We start from the raw sequence: 15,736 nt of genomic DNA, 5'->3' as shown, positions 1-15,736 counted from the left end.
CCAAATTACGCCATGCACATTCACTAACAATTCATGATGCCACGTCACTTTTCCACGTCACCTACCCAATATCTCAAAATGCCACATCTATCATCACTAAATATAAAAAATATGAAGATAAGAGGATTTAAACCCCAAACCACTTACAATAAAATTTACTATGTAGCCATCTAAGATAATTATCAAACATGTTTTAAATATAAAAAAGAAATATATAAATTCATGATCAGTTAGTTTCATGTAATAATCCGGGACATTGTTCGGGCCCAAAAACTAGTTTTATACATTAAAAAGAGTTCCTAAAATCGTTTATGTGCCACATCATTCCCCTCTCATAGAATTATTAATGACACGTCATTACCAATTAACAAATCATTTTCAACTATTATTAATAAACTAATATTTAAAAAGCTTTTAATGGGTTTTGAACACTAGACCTCAAGGAAACAAGATCTAATCCTTACCGTCTTAGCTAATAACAATTTTTTGTCATCTGTACATATTAATATAACTTTAAATGACATGCACCAATTAAAAAGGAAATACGAGATAAGCAGTTTAAAAAAAAAATTAGAGGAATAAAATCAACATTTCTCAAACAATAGAGTGTTAAAAATTATCTTTCTTTACTCTTTGTTTATTAGTAACATTATGTTTAACACTTATGCATAACATACATAATCGATGATAATATATTTCATAAAGAAACAATTGAATCAAAGTGGTAACTCGGTGCAACGCTCGGGCCGCACACTAGTTTTATTATTTAAAAAATAAATAAAACTAACTATAGTTAAGAGTTTTTATTAAAGTAACACTTATCAATGGTAATCAATAGTACCATGTTACCAATGATATTATAAATTTTTGCAATTTACTAAAAAGAAAAAAAGAAACTTTAGTGTTACTAAAGAGAATTTGCCAAAAATGTAAGTTATGTAATTCACTGATTTTGTCAATTAGAAACATAGGAAAATGATAAAAGTAAGTTGAAATAAAAACAATTGGAAAAGTAATTGAAAAAAAGATGGAAATATTAAACAACTAACATCCTTAAGAATCGAACACAAGATCTTTGGTGCTCACTAGGTTATACGGTAGAATGCTAGCATTATGTAAAAAAAAAAATCCTTTTATTCTAAGAAATTAGGGGTGCCAGCCTTAAAGATAAAAGGGTCGCCAGTTGGGCCACGGGGGGTCGGGCCTCCACCAAACCCCCTCGGTGGCTCCGTCCTTGCACATTAGCACAAATAAATCACCTAAAAACAAATGATACCTTTTTTTTATCTACTTTAATTTGCTTAATAGAAAATTTTATATACATAAACTAGTTACATACTTTATATCCGTATAATTAAATCAAAAACTCATTTTTATGCAAGAATTGTGATAGGTATTGATAACTTTATGAAAAAGTAGATATTTTATCATCTATTCTGTGAGAAGATTTGATCAACAAATAATGTAGTTTCGTTTACATGGTAATTTAACTATCTATCGCTGGATCACAAATGATCTAAATAGTTGCAATGTTTATAGCACGCTGGTTGTGTACATGTTGGGAAAACAAACCAACTATGATAAAATCATGTTTTATGATGTTATGTAACAACACTACCATAGTTTGGTTCCCCACCACATTTACTTTCTATTATATGGACTAGTGATGCAAAGTTTTGGAGTGGGACTTGCATCCAAGGTATGTATCACAATTCATATTCTCCTTTAATCATCTACTTATATTTTGTGTAATGTATGACAGTTTTCTATTGATTTTCTCAAATTCTCAAATATTTATAATCAAGAAATAAATAAAGACAATGTAAGCAGAACATAAAGTAAAATATTAAATAGTATTTATGTAAAGTTAATTATTTGACCTTAAAATACAACTATATAATTATATATCAAAAACATGTTACAAATAATTAAAAGATAAAAAACGAGGATCTACTATTGGATTAATTAATACGGAAAAAATATGCAATGCATATATATACATTCAATATATGTACAATATATGTGCAAAATACACACACACAACTTAAAGTAATTTTTTAAGAGAACTTGTCTTAACTTTAGTTGACTCTTAGTAAGAAAATATGATGATGCAAGGAGGATTAAAACAATCATCCCTATAACGCCAAAAGATACTCCCAAATCACAAATATAATTGATAATTACCAACCAAGTACACAAACAACGAAGACAAGTAGTTATAACCTATATATATACTACCTTCGTAAATAATTATGTACACTAAAGGGGTATTATTTGGAGACACAAAATATTACTTTGTTGCACATAATAATTAACAAAGGTAGTATTTGCAATGTAGATTTGACAATTACCAAGAATGGATTTACTAATCTACAATTAATGCTACGATTATGATACATAGGTGAATATATACAAAGATCTCATGAAACATTAATTTTCTAGGCAATTTGTCTTCTTGGAGGAATATCAATAAGCTACTTCAATGCTACAATTTAGATGTATTGAAGACCAAACGTTTATTCCAATTGTATGAACATGGAGATAATATTTCCTTCACCTTGTACAGTTTTAGTCCCGACTTTGTATTTTAATCAACGAAAAGTTTATGAATCTTTTGTTACATGTTCAGTTATTTATCTTTAGCGATCCAACTTTCTTAAAACTTCTCCAAGGATAACTTTTTTACTGTTTTTTGTATTACTTTAGCGAGGTTATCATTTTGAAACTAGTAACAATAATAAGGTCAACCCTTTAATACTCTAAAACAAGATAGAATATTTGTAATACCCAAAATTTTTGAGCAAATTTAGTCAACGATTTTCTAGTATCAACTCTTTAATTTATAATTTATTTTCAAGTATATATTAATTATTTTCTATTTTCGGATTTAATATTTAAAAAAATGATTTTTTGATAATTATAGAAACTGGTTTGAAAACTGATAAAAAGGAAATTTTGGAAATTTGTTTACCGAGATTATGTAACAAACTCAAGATAAGTTTGACCCTTATCTTGTGAAATTTCTAGAGCCAAAGCTAAACAACTCAAATTATATAAACCCTCTTAACCTCAAATTTCATGAAAATTCTACAATGTTATTCTTTAAAAATGACACCACAATTTGTTGATGTGACAAAATCTGATTGACCTATATTTAGCATTTTTACTTTCATTTTGAATTATTTTTGATATCCATAATGTATTAAAATTGTAATTTTTTTTTGTATTCTTTTTGTAATACATGTATTTTTTTTTAGAAATATATAATTATAAATTATAAAATCTACTTTGTAATATTAATTAATTTTGAATTTATAGTTATAATTACAAATTGTTTAGGGTATTTTTACCCTAGACACGTGGACCAATGAGAGATCGCCACGTGTCGAGCTCAAGATGGCCCATGTGGCTCAACATCCTCTTGACACTTGGCGCCCTCAGATATGTTTATGAAATAACGGCTTTCAAAGGCCCAAACTCTTAGGAGCGCCGTAAAACGGCGCAACCCACTAAACCCTAGGTCAAGTGACCTAGGTAAGGGCACATTTTTCAACGACCCTATAAATAGGGAGATATTTCCCCATTTTGGGGACACATTCAATCATTTATTACACCCTTATTCTCTTACATCAGAGAAAGACCTGAGCTTGGAATCCAAGCAGATACCCACCTAGTTTCCGTTCCTTTTATTCCGTTTCAAGTTACTAACTTGTGCGTCAAAGGCAGAGCACCACCCAACCGGTGTCTCCGTTTGTTTTGCAGGTACAACTCAATGCGGATCAGTCTTCGTGTTGTAACTCTCCCAAGGGACAAAAACACCCAAAACATTTGGCGCCGTCTGTGGGGAGAGTACCTCGAAGATGGTTCAAGAGTCTGTACCACCCTCTAACCGTCTGGGCGATGACCCAAAAGTTTTTACAGATCAGGAGGATGAAGATCCTCAGGTTGAAACCTTTACAGCCGAAGACGGCTCTCTCAGAATCAAGCACATCCGGCCCAGAGAGACTCTGGAGCGGGGTGCCTCCCAGGCGGGTCCAAGCAGATCCACTGGGCAGCCGGAAGGGGAAACCCAAACGGCAGCCGAATCAGCCCCTGTCACCCGAGACGAACTCATGAGATTCATGACAAGTTTCAAGGGTGAAATTAAAGAGCTGATCATCAAAAGCCGGGCTGGCCCAAGTAAAGGTCAGTCGGCGAAGAAGACTCCTCCAGAGAAGGGGAAGTCAGTCAGAAACCGGCAGCCCACTCCTCATCCAAAGGAGAAGGCATCCGGGACCATTGATTGGTCAAGGATTCTCCTTCCTGGGAAGAATACCAACAACACTCGCCGGACTAAGCAGCCGGTGAGAAGTAAAAAATCAACTCTTGATGCCCGGGAGATCATTAACCGGAAGAGAAACCAGTTGCTGTCTGAGTCGGCTTCAACGTCGAACTTTCCAGACAACTTCAACAATACCTCAGCCGGGAATGCATCTTCCTTGCATGAGAGTCAGACGGGCGGTAATACCGTCCATTCTGGTCCTCATATGATTGGAGTTTTCCCGTATGTGCTTACTCAGGCTTACGAACAATATCGCCCTCACTTCATGCAGCCGGCCTTCTTTGGGGGTCAGGCGGCATATTCAAATGTCCAGCCATTGGACTGGCAGCTTCGTCTGCTACGCCTGGGTGAACAGCCTTCTGCGTTCACCCGGGAGATAACCGAGGCGGCTCAGCCGGCCAAGGTTAATAACGTGTTGGTTGGTACCTATGATGGTACCACCAATCCGGAAGACCACCTCATGGCTTACACCAACCTCATGTATCTGCAGGGGTTGGATGATGCCACTTGGTGTCGATGCTTCCCGGCTACATTGAAGGGCATTGCCCAACAATGGTTTGGCAATCTGCCAGCCGGGTCCATCGATAGTTTCAGGAAGCTTGCCTTCCTGTTTGCTTCCAACTTCTCAATGAACATCCCAGCTAAGAAAACAAGCCTTGATTTGAGCACTGTTAAGCAGGGAGAGAGAGAAGGGCTGCGCTCATATGTCAGGCGGTTCAACCTGATCAGAATTCAGATTCAAGGGCTGTCTGATGAGGTAGCTTTTACAGACTTTTTTCAAAGGTCTGAGAGACGGGTCGTGTTGATGTTTAAAGGTTTTGATGATGAGGAACTTGAGTTACAGCAAACTCATCTCATAAAGACTTTTCAAGTGTTTGTGCAGCCTAGGTGAAATTGATCTTGGAGATGGAAGAAGTAACTAAAGCTGAGAAGACTTGAAGGAGTTCTTTATCAAGAAAGTTATTCAATATAAAAGAAGAGTTCCCTAACAGGAACTGAGTTCTCTCACAGGAACGTTCCTTCACAGGAACTTGAAGATTACTAACTAAGATCTTTGGAGGAACTTAGTAAGCGTGAAGTCCAAGTAAACCTACCAGAACAAGAATACAACGCATCAATGTTTTAGTTAAGATTTTATCTTCTAGATTCATTGTTAAATATGTTAAGTAGGATATACATGAAACTTATTAGAAGCGTGACAGTTAGCTTGGCAAATAAATTAAAATCGGAAAAGATAAAAGATAGAAATCGGAAAAAGATTTTCTTTAAATATTTATCTTTTAAAATCAGTTTGTTAAAAAGATATTATGCTTTTTAATTTAATATTTCTATCTTATTTTCTGAAAAGATTTTCTTCAAAGGATTTAATTAAAAAACCGTGTTTTAAGATAAGTTAAGTTTTACTTATTTATCTTTATGTAAACCTACTGTTTGTACAGGTAATACTCGTATAAATAGTAGAGAATAATATGAGCCTAGGTTTTTTGTGAGTTTTATGCGTGAAGAATTTACAGAGCTATAGTTGCGTAAGTTGCCAAGCTTATCATACTGTCATATTAGTTTCGAGTTTCATGCATAGCTTGCCTATCATATACTAGGTGTTAATTCTTGTATTTGGTTTCGGGTTTATCAGGGTAAGAGTGTTTTTATCATTGCATATAGAGAGAGCTTCTAGTGAGAAGGGGAAAGATCTGTACTTAGGGAGTACGAGTGAGTTTGAGTGTGGGACTCAAACTGGGTAGAACAAGGTGTTGTTCTGTAGCAAGTTCATTCTCGAACTTGAGAGTAGAGGCTGAATTATAATAGGTTGTAACTTGGTGTTTGCCCTATTATAGTGGAATTGTTTGAGTTTGAAATCCCTAAGGTAGGGTCGAGGTTTTACTTCTAGTTGGGCACTAGAAGGTTTCCTCGTAAAATTTGTGTGCATCGCAAGTTCCTATTTTGTTCTGTTTTTTATTTGCAAAATTATTATTTAGGAACTCAACTACAATTCACCCCCCCTCTTGTAGTGTTCATCTCAGTTAACAATTGGTATCAGAGCACGGTTCTCACGTGCAAGTAGATAATTTTGCTGATTAAGTTCCTGGAGAGATGAATTACAAGGAGAACTTAGAAGAAGGGTACTCTACCCAACGTCCACCTATGTTCAACGGTAAGTTTTATGCCTACTGGAAGAACAGGATGGATATATTCATCAAGGCAGAAAATTACCAGGTTTGGCGTGTAATTGAAACTGGTGATTTTGAAATAACTCAAACCAATGACAAGCATGAGGTAGTCTCTAAATCTATTTCTGATTATGATAAAGAAGATTATCAGAAACTTGAAATGAACGCTTTAGCTATAAAGTATCTGCACTGTGAACTTGGACCCCATGAACATAATCGTATCATGGGATGCAAGTCTGCCAAACAGATTTGGGATATTTTACAGGTAACTCATGAAGGTACTAACGAGGTAAAACATTCTAAAATAGATTTATTGATGTCTAGGTATGAAAGGTTTGAAATGCAATCCAAAGAAACCATAGAAGAGATGTTTACTAGATTCAATGATATTATTAATGAACTGAACTCCCTTGGCAGGAAAATTCCTATTGATGAACAGGCAAGGAAGATCTTAAGAAGCCTACCACAAGATGAACGCTGGAGATCCAAGGTTACTGCCATGTAGGAAGCTAAGGATTTTACTAAGTTCAATATGGAACAACTAGCTGGATCATTGATGACTCATGAACTTCATCTGAGTTCCAACACTGAAAGTTCCAGAAATAAAGGTTTGGCACTCAAGGCCGAAGACTCAGAAGGATCAGATGTTGATGAAGAAGAGATGGCTATGCTAGTGAGGAAATTTAAGAAAATGATGAACAATAGGAAGTTTGACAGGAACAAGAAGTATACAAGTTCCAGAAACACAACGTGTTTCAAGTGTGGATCAAAGGATCATTTTATCAAAGATTGTCCTGTTCAAGATGGAGAGAAAGGAAAGACTAAAGGCAAGGAGCAATCCAAGGAGTCAAGAGTCTACAAGCCTTACTTCACCAAGGACAACGTTAAGAAAGCCATGCTTGCTGCTTGGGGAGATACAAATTCAGAAGAAGAAGAGGACGATCAACCATCAGAAGAAACTGCTCATTTATGTCTAATGGTAAAAACTGATGAAGCTGCCAAACTGAGGGAGCTTGAGTCTGAGGTATGGTTCTCTTACAATCAATTAAAACATCTGTCTAAAGAGAATCTAATAGATACTGTTTTGGAAATACAAGAAGATCTAAAAGAATTGCATAAACCAAACATCTAAGTGATAAAGCTTTGATAACTTACAAGGAGAACAGTGAATGGGTTGATAACATGAAGTTTGACATTCAATACAGGTTCTTCAGTCTGTTTGATGACAATAAAATTCTAAAAGAAACACTAGAGAACTTAAAACAAGATAACATACTCTTGAATGTGGAATTGTCTTTGTTAAAACTAAGTGTTGATACTCCTAACTTTGAAGTTCCTCCACCGACTGATTATCCGAATTTTGAAAAATTGAAACATGATTTGGAAGAGTTAAAAATGGATAAGGCACGTCTTGAGGGGGAACTTGAGAGGGCTAGGAAAGGTAAACAACCAATAGAGTATAGAGTTCCTGATTGGATCACTAAGGCTCAAACTAAGAATACTGAAGGTTTAGGTTTTAAAAAGAAGTTCTAGAAAGAAAAGAAGTATGTCAACTTGCCCAGTAGCATTGTTTGTTATTTCTGTGGCAATACAGGGCATAAGCAAGCTAAGTGTCCTAAGAAAGAACAAAGCACTCAGAAGAATATCAAACATGTAAAACAAATCTGGGTAAAGAAAAATGAATCAACCCATGTTACACAGGAACCTAAGGAAACCTGGGTTCCTGACTCTAATGTTTAAATTCTTCTTGCAGGTTCCAGTGAGGGGGAACAACACTTGGTACCTCGACATTGGTTGTTCTAAGCACATGACTGGAGATAAAACTAGATTTCTCTCACTGGATGCCTACTATGGTGGAACTGTGACCTTTGGTGATAACATGAAAGGTGATATAATTGCTATTGGCAAGATAGGAAAGTCACGTTCCCATGCTATTGATAATGTATTTTTGGTCGAGGGCCTCAAGCAAAATTTGTTAAGTATTTCTCAGTTTTGTGACAAAGGTAACTCTGTTAGCTTTACTTCAAATAAGTGTAGAATCATCCACAATGACACTGGGAACATTATTTTAGAAGGAACTCGAAAAGGGAACACATATGTTGTGGATCTTAACGAGGTTCCTAACAGTAGTTTAACATGTCTTAGTGTTATTGAGGATGATCCTCTTTTATGGCACAAAAGATTTGGTCATGCAAGCTTTTCTTTACTGGATAAATTAAGATCTAAGAACTTAGTAGAAGGACTTCCTTGCATTAAGTTCCTGTATGACAAAGTGTGTGAAGCTTGTGCTAAAGGTAAACAGACCCGAATTTCTTTCAAGTCCAAAAAGATGGTAAGTACCAAAAGACCTTTGGAACTCATTCATATGGGTCTCTGTGGTCCAATGAGAATCCAAAGTAGAAGTGGTAAGAAATATGTAATTGTTATTGTTGATGATTTTTCTAAGTTCACTTGGGTTTTCTTTCTTGTAAGTAAGGATGAAACGTTTGACGAGTTTGTTGCTTTTGTTAAGAAAGAACAGAGAAGAATAGGTAATCAGTTAATACATCTTAGATCTGACCATGGAACAGAATTTGAGAATTCAAAATTTGATGAGTTTTGTGCTGAGTATGGTATGGATCAAAACTTCTCTGCCCTAAGAACTCCACAACAAAATGGAGTAGTGGAACGCAAGAATAGGAGTCTTGAAGACATGGCAAGGACAATGTTGATATCAAGCAGGCTGCCTAGGAATTTCTGGGCTGAGGCAGTGAACACAGCATGTTATATACTCAACAGAGTATCTGTTAGGGTCATCACCAACAAAACTCCTTATGAACTTATGAAAGGGAGAAAACCTAATATTTCTTACTTTAGATCTTTTGGTTGCAAATGTTTTGTTCACAATAATGGTAAAAGGAACTTGGGAAAGTTCGATGAACGTAGTGATGAGGCAGTTTTCGTAGGATATGCCTCAAATAGTAAAGCTTATAGAGTTTATAATAAAAGAAAAATGTGTGTTGAGGAGTTTGTACATATTATGTTTGATGAGACTGAAAAGTTGGTTGATGTACAAGATTGTGATGATGATTTCGAAATTGGACTTGTGCGTAAGCAAAATCCAGATGAGGAACTAGCATCATCGCAGAAGCAGCATGGTGAAGTTGCAGAAGTAAAGAATAATGAAACAAATGCTGAACCAGAGTTGGAGAATGCACCAGGAACTCAACTTCAAGAACAGACTGAAAATCTTAATGAAGGCCAAAATGTGGAAACTCCTGAAGAAGTTCAACCTGAGTTCCAGAATCAAGTTCCTACATAAGAACCTTTCAACAATAATGAAGAGAGGATGTATCCAATCAAAGATTTCACTCCAAGGCCCTGGAAATATCAGAATTCTCATCCTGTTGACACAATCATGAGTGACATCACAAAAGGAACTCAAACCACATCTCAGCTTAGGAACTTATGTGCATTCAATGCATTCCTTTCTTCCATGGAACCTAAAAATTATGTTGAGGCTTTAACTGACGCAGACTGGATTAATGCTATGCAAGCTGAACTAAATAAATTTGAAAGAAATAAAGTTTGGCATCTGGAACCTAGACCTAAAAACAAGAAGTCCATTGGACTAAAATGGGTATTCAGAACCAAACTAGATGAACATGGTTTTATTGTCAGGAAAAAAGCTAGACTAGTTGTACAAGGTTTCAACCAGCAAGAAGGAATTGACTATGAAGAAACATTTGCACCTGTAGCCAGGTTAGAAGCTATACGTTTACTTATTGCTTTTGCTGCTTATATGGGTTTTAGGCTGTACCAGATGGATGTCAAATGTGCATTATTAAATGGATACTTAAATGAGGAAGTCTATGTGGAACAGCCTCCTGGATTTGAAAATCCAGAGTTCTCAAACCATGTCTATAAGCTTGACAAGGCTCTTTATGGGTTAAAGCAAGCTCCTAGAGCATGGTATGAAAGATTATCTAAGTTCCTTTTGGCTAATGGTTTTAAACGTGGCAAAATTGATAAAAACATTGTTTTTAAAGTCAAATGGAACTGATATTTTAGTTGTACAAATTTATGTTGATGATATTTTATTTGGTGCAACTAACGAATCTCTGTGCAAGTATTTTGCTGACCTTATGAGTGGAGAATTTTAAATGAGCATGACTGGTGATTAGGGGATTTTTATCCACCAAGCACCGTTTGACAAGTGGACCAACCAGGTTCCGCCACGCGTCCTCCACGGACCACTTAAGACACGCCACGTGTCCACCCATGCCAAATGGGACAACCGGCCATCAAGGCCCATTTCAGTCTAGAAGCCCGATCGGCCCTAGGTTTACCTTAAACCTAGAGAGTTGCACGCTTCCCAAGGCTATAAATACTCGATTAATCCTCATTAATCGAGGGACCGAATAATTAACGGAACGGAGGAGAAACATTACGGAACACACTAATAACCGGCTGATCTCGCTAGCAAAGCAGATTACCTACATTAAATACTCTCACCTAGAGAGACCTTATTACTTTAATTTCTGTATTAATTACTCCTTAATCAGGTACTAACTTGACCGTTGGAGGCGGAGCTCTCAGGAGTCTCCGTTATTTTGCAGGTACAGGCGTCCGGTTCCAGTCTCGGAATTGTAACTCTCCCGCAGGACATCAGAAAACCCCGAAACATTTGGCGCCGTCTGTGGGGAGAGTACTTCAGAGATGGCATCCAAGTCTGTACCGACCCCAGAAGAGAGGCGTCCCCTAGACGACCCTCAAGTTCAGTCGGACCATGATACCGAAAGTGAATTTGAAGTTGAAACTCATACAGCTCCAGACGGGACCCTAAGGGCCCGCCGTACCCGTCATACTGAAATAAGGGAACGGGAGTATCTTCAAACAGGAAGCGAGCCAGCAGGCGCACCGCTTGCTCGGCAACAGCCGACTGATGGGTCTGCTCCCATCACAAGGAACGAACTCATGACCTTCATGAGGGGATTCAAGGGAGAGATCCAAGAGTTGATCAACAAAAAACCGCCTGCTTCAGTCAAAGAGCAGGCGGCCAAAAAACCTTCCACTTCACTGAAGAGGAAGCCAGTTCAAGGGCGAGAGGCGACTCCCCATCCTAAATCTAAGAAGCGGGAGCCGTCTGCTCTTGATTTCACAAAACTCCGTTATCCTACGGGAAATAGGAAACCGGTTCGTCATATTCAGGCGGATGGGTCAAAGCAAACGTTCACAGATGCTCGGCACCTGCTAGAGCAGAAGAAGAGTGACCGGTTATCAGAGTCGGCTTCTACTTCAAATTTTCAGGACAGTTTGCGAAATGCCTCGATGAGGCCAACTCAGTCGTACCATGAGAGTCAGTCAGGCGGCACCTCCCGTCAGTCTGGCTTTCATAGTGCGCAGGCGGTACCAAATTTGCCATTTGTGCCGCAACAACAATATTTTATGCAGCCACCTCCATTTGGTGGACCTGCAGCAAAAAACGTCCAACCTATGGACTGGCAGCTACGGCTGCTTAGACTTGGTGAACAGCCGTCGGCCTTCTCCAAGGAAATTACTGAAGCCGCTCAGCCGGCCAAAGTAAAAAATGTTTTAGTAGGCGCCTATGATGGCACTACTAACCCGGAAGACCATCTGATGGCATTCACCAACCTGATGTACCTTCAAGGGTTGGATGATCCCACTTGGTGCAAGTGTTTCCCAGCAACTCTCAAGGGAATTGCACAGCAATGGTTCGGCAACCTGCCGACTGGTTGTGTAAACAGTTTCAGGACGCTTGCTTACTTATTTGCCTCCAACTTTGCAATGAACATCCCTGCGAAGAAAACGACCCTTGATTTGGGAACAATTCAGCAGGGTGAAAAGGAGGGGCTTCGTTCCTACATCAGGCGGTTCAACCTGATGAGAATACAGATTCAAGGGTTACCGGATGAGGTAGCTTATACTGACTTTTTTAGAGGTCTCAAAGACGGGTCTACCTTCAAATTTGATTTAGTTCGAAAAAGGGTGGCGACTCTTCAAGAGGCCTTGATTGAAGCAGAAGCCTATATACAGGCGACTGATCTGTGTACAATGAAACAGTCGGACGGGAAGAGGTTCGACAATAGAGAAGGACGACAGAAACAGTCGTCCAACAAAGATGAAAAAAGAAAAGGGGTCTGGGCGGCTGATTCCTCTAAACAGCCGGCCAAGAAGAAAAAGGAATTCAAACCATACTCCCCAAAGTATGTGTTTAACAAGGATAACCAGTTTATCCTAAAAGAAATAAAGGGACGGCTCTCAATTGAGAAACCGCTCCCCATGAAGGGTTCTGCGAGCAACCGGAACCAAGACAAAATCTGTGCTTATCATGATGACATTGGTCATCACACCAACGACTGCATTAGTCTCATGCGGTACCTAGACCGCTTGGCTGATCAAGGTGATCTTGACACTTATGTCAAGAAATCTACGGGGAATATTTCCTCAAAAAAGCAGTCGGCCAAAAAAGAATCAACAGGCCGACAGTTCCGATACAGATGATGCAGTCGTCTACACCATTGCAGGCGGCTTCTCAGGAGGCGGCCCCACTATTAGGGGCAACAAAGATAATATAAGGCGGTTAGATGTAAATTCCGTTCACCAAGAACGACCGTCCAAATATACATTTCCTGAGATTGTCATCACTGAAGAGGATCTAGGAGGAATAAGGGGGCCGCATGACGACCCTCTCGTTATTGAATGTAAAGTGGCCAACCAGAGAGTTGGTCGAATCCTCATAGATACTGGGAGCTCTTCAGATCTCATCAGCAGCAAATGTCTGTCAAAACTGAAATATCAGACGGACTGCATACATCCGGCCTCCCACCCTTTAATAGGGTTTGGAGGAGGAGTCGTCCACCCACTGGGACGAGTTGATCTACCCGTCCGCCTGGGCGAAAAAGGGGAAGGACGACACATGGTAGTCCGATTCCTAGTTGTAGAGGAACTCTCTGCCTACAACATGATTCTGGGTCGCCCAACCCTGAATAGTGCCAAGGCTGTTATAATCCCGTCACTTATGCTGCTTAAGTTTGAAAGGGACAATGGAACAGTCGGCTCCCTAAGGGGAGATCAGAGGATGGCCCGAGAGTGCTATCTCTCGGATGTCAAACCCACTGCTAAGGCCACTGGGTCAAGTGGAGAAAAAACAGACCTTGACAATGTCAAGGAAAGTGCGCCTGTTCAAGAAACAGGCGACAGAAAAAGAAAGGCGTCCCAGACAGAGTCCGCCAGAAAGGCAAGAAAATAGCAATCATTGGCAGAGGACCGGCCGGATGAGTTCCGCCCTCAGCCGGCTGGTGAGCATACGGACCTGATATTAGACGACTCCCGCCCTGACCGAACAGTCAAAGTTGGGACGACTGCTCTGAGAAACCTTGGTGATGACTTTCACAACCTGTTGAAAGAATACAAGGACATCTTTGCATTTGAAGTCCATGAAATGCCAGGCATTAGTCCTGATCTGGCAGTACACAAACTCGCTGTGGATCCGAAAAAGAAGCCGGTACGGCAAAAGAAGCGGAACCATGGTGAAGAAAGAGGTCAGGCGGCCGCCGCCGAAGTCAAAAAATTACTTGATGCAGGGTTCATTCGGCAATGTTACTTCCCAGATTGGGTTGCAAATGTGGTACTTGTTAAAAAGCCGAATGGCACCTGGCGAATGTGTGTAGATTACACAGACTTGAACAAGGCGTGCCCCAAAGACAGTTACCCTCTGCCCAAAATTGATAACCTGGTCGACTCAACAGCCGGCCATGCCTTGATGAGTTTTATGGACGCCTATTCTGGTTTTCATCAAATTCCTTTGTGGAAGAAAGATCAGGAGAAGACGGCCTTCGTCACTGATCAGGGATTATACTGTTATACGGTCATGCCGTTTGGTCTTAAGAATGCCCCGGCTACATTCCAACGAATGATAAACACAGTGTTCTTTGATCAGATTGGGAGAAACGTCGAGGCATACATTGATGATATGATTGTTAAGACTAAACTTCAGAAAGATCATCTGACGGACCTCCGAGAAACTTTCGCCACACTCAGGCGGCACCATGTCATGCTCAATCCCAAGAAATGTGTATTTGGAGTTGAGTCTGGGAAATTTCTCGGATTCCTTATCAACCAGAGAGGAATAGAGGCGAACCCTGAGAAGGTACAGGCGGTCATTGACATGCAGTCGCCTCGTACCGTCCGAGAGGTTCAGAAGTTAACAGGTTGTCTGGCGGCCTTGGGAAGATTTCTAAGCCGATCAGGCGACAAATGCCTATACTTTTTCCAGGCAATTAAGAAAAAGGCAAGGTTTGAATGGGGGCCGGATGCTGAGGCCGCCTTCCAGAAATTAAAGGTTCACTTGCATTCCTTGCCAAGGCTGGTCAGCCCTTTGCCCAAAGAAAATCTCTACATGTACCTGGCCGTCTCTGATCATGCGTTAAGCGCGGTGCTCCTTGCTGAAAGGGACGGCTGTCAACTTCCGGTCTACTTTGTCAGTCACGTACTGAAAAATGCCGAGTTGAGGTATCCCCTAGTGGAGAAATTTGGTCTTGCACTCTTCATGGCTGTTAAAAAATTGAAGCCCTACTTTCTGGCACATGCAGTCGTCGTGTATACCGACCAACCGATCAAGCGGCCCCTTACCACCATGGAGTCCTCCGGACGAATGATCAAATGGGCCATAGAAATGCAGAGTCTCGAAGTTACTTTCGAGCCTAGAAAAGCAGTGAAGGGGCAAGCCTTTGCTGACTTTATTGTAGAGATGACTCGTCCTCCTGACTCTCAAGTTCCAGACCAAGTCTGGAAGGTATATGTGGACGGAAGCTCTACTTCAAACGGTTGTGGAGCAGGCGTCGTATGTCAATCTCCAGAGGGCGACAGGTTCGAGTATGCTCTACGCTTCAGTTTCCAGGCTTCAAACAATGAGGCAGAATATGAAGCTTTACTAGCCGGGATCCGCATGTGTAAGGCGGCCGGGGCAAGGAAAATAGACGCCTGTTCTGATTCACAACTGATAGTGAGTCAGTACAATGGCGAATACGAAGCAACACATCCGGCCATGATCAAATATTTACAGGCGGTCCGACAAGCAGTCGGCTCCCTTGAGGATTTCCATCTGATCCAAGTACCGAGATCAGAAAACAACCAGGCAGATGCACTCTCGAAATTAGCATCATCCGCCTCCTCCGATACTCCTCGAACTGTGTTTTGGGAAGTAATGGAGAAGAGAAGCATCGAGGAAAATCCTATTGGAATT

The sequence above is a fragment of the Chenopodium quinoa genome, unplaced genomic scaffold (assembly GCF_001683475.1).
Source record: "Chenopodium quinoa cultivar QQ74 unplaced genomic scaffold, ASM168347v1, whole genome shotgun sequence".
NCBI lineage: Eukaryota > Viridiplantae > Streptophyta > Magnoliopsida > Caryophyllales > Amaranthaceae > Chenopodium > Chenopodium quinoa.
This window is presented reverse-complemented; position numbering follows the sequence as displayed.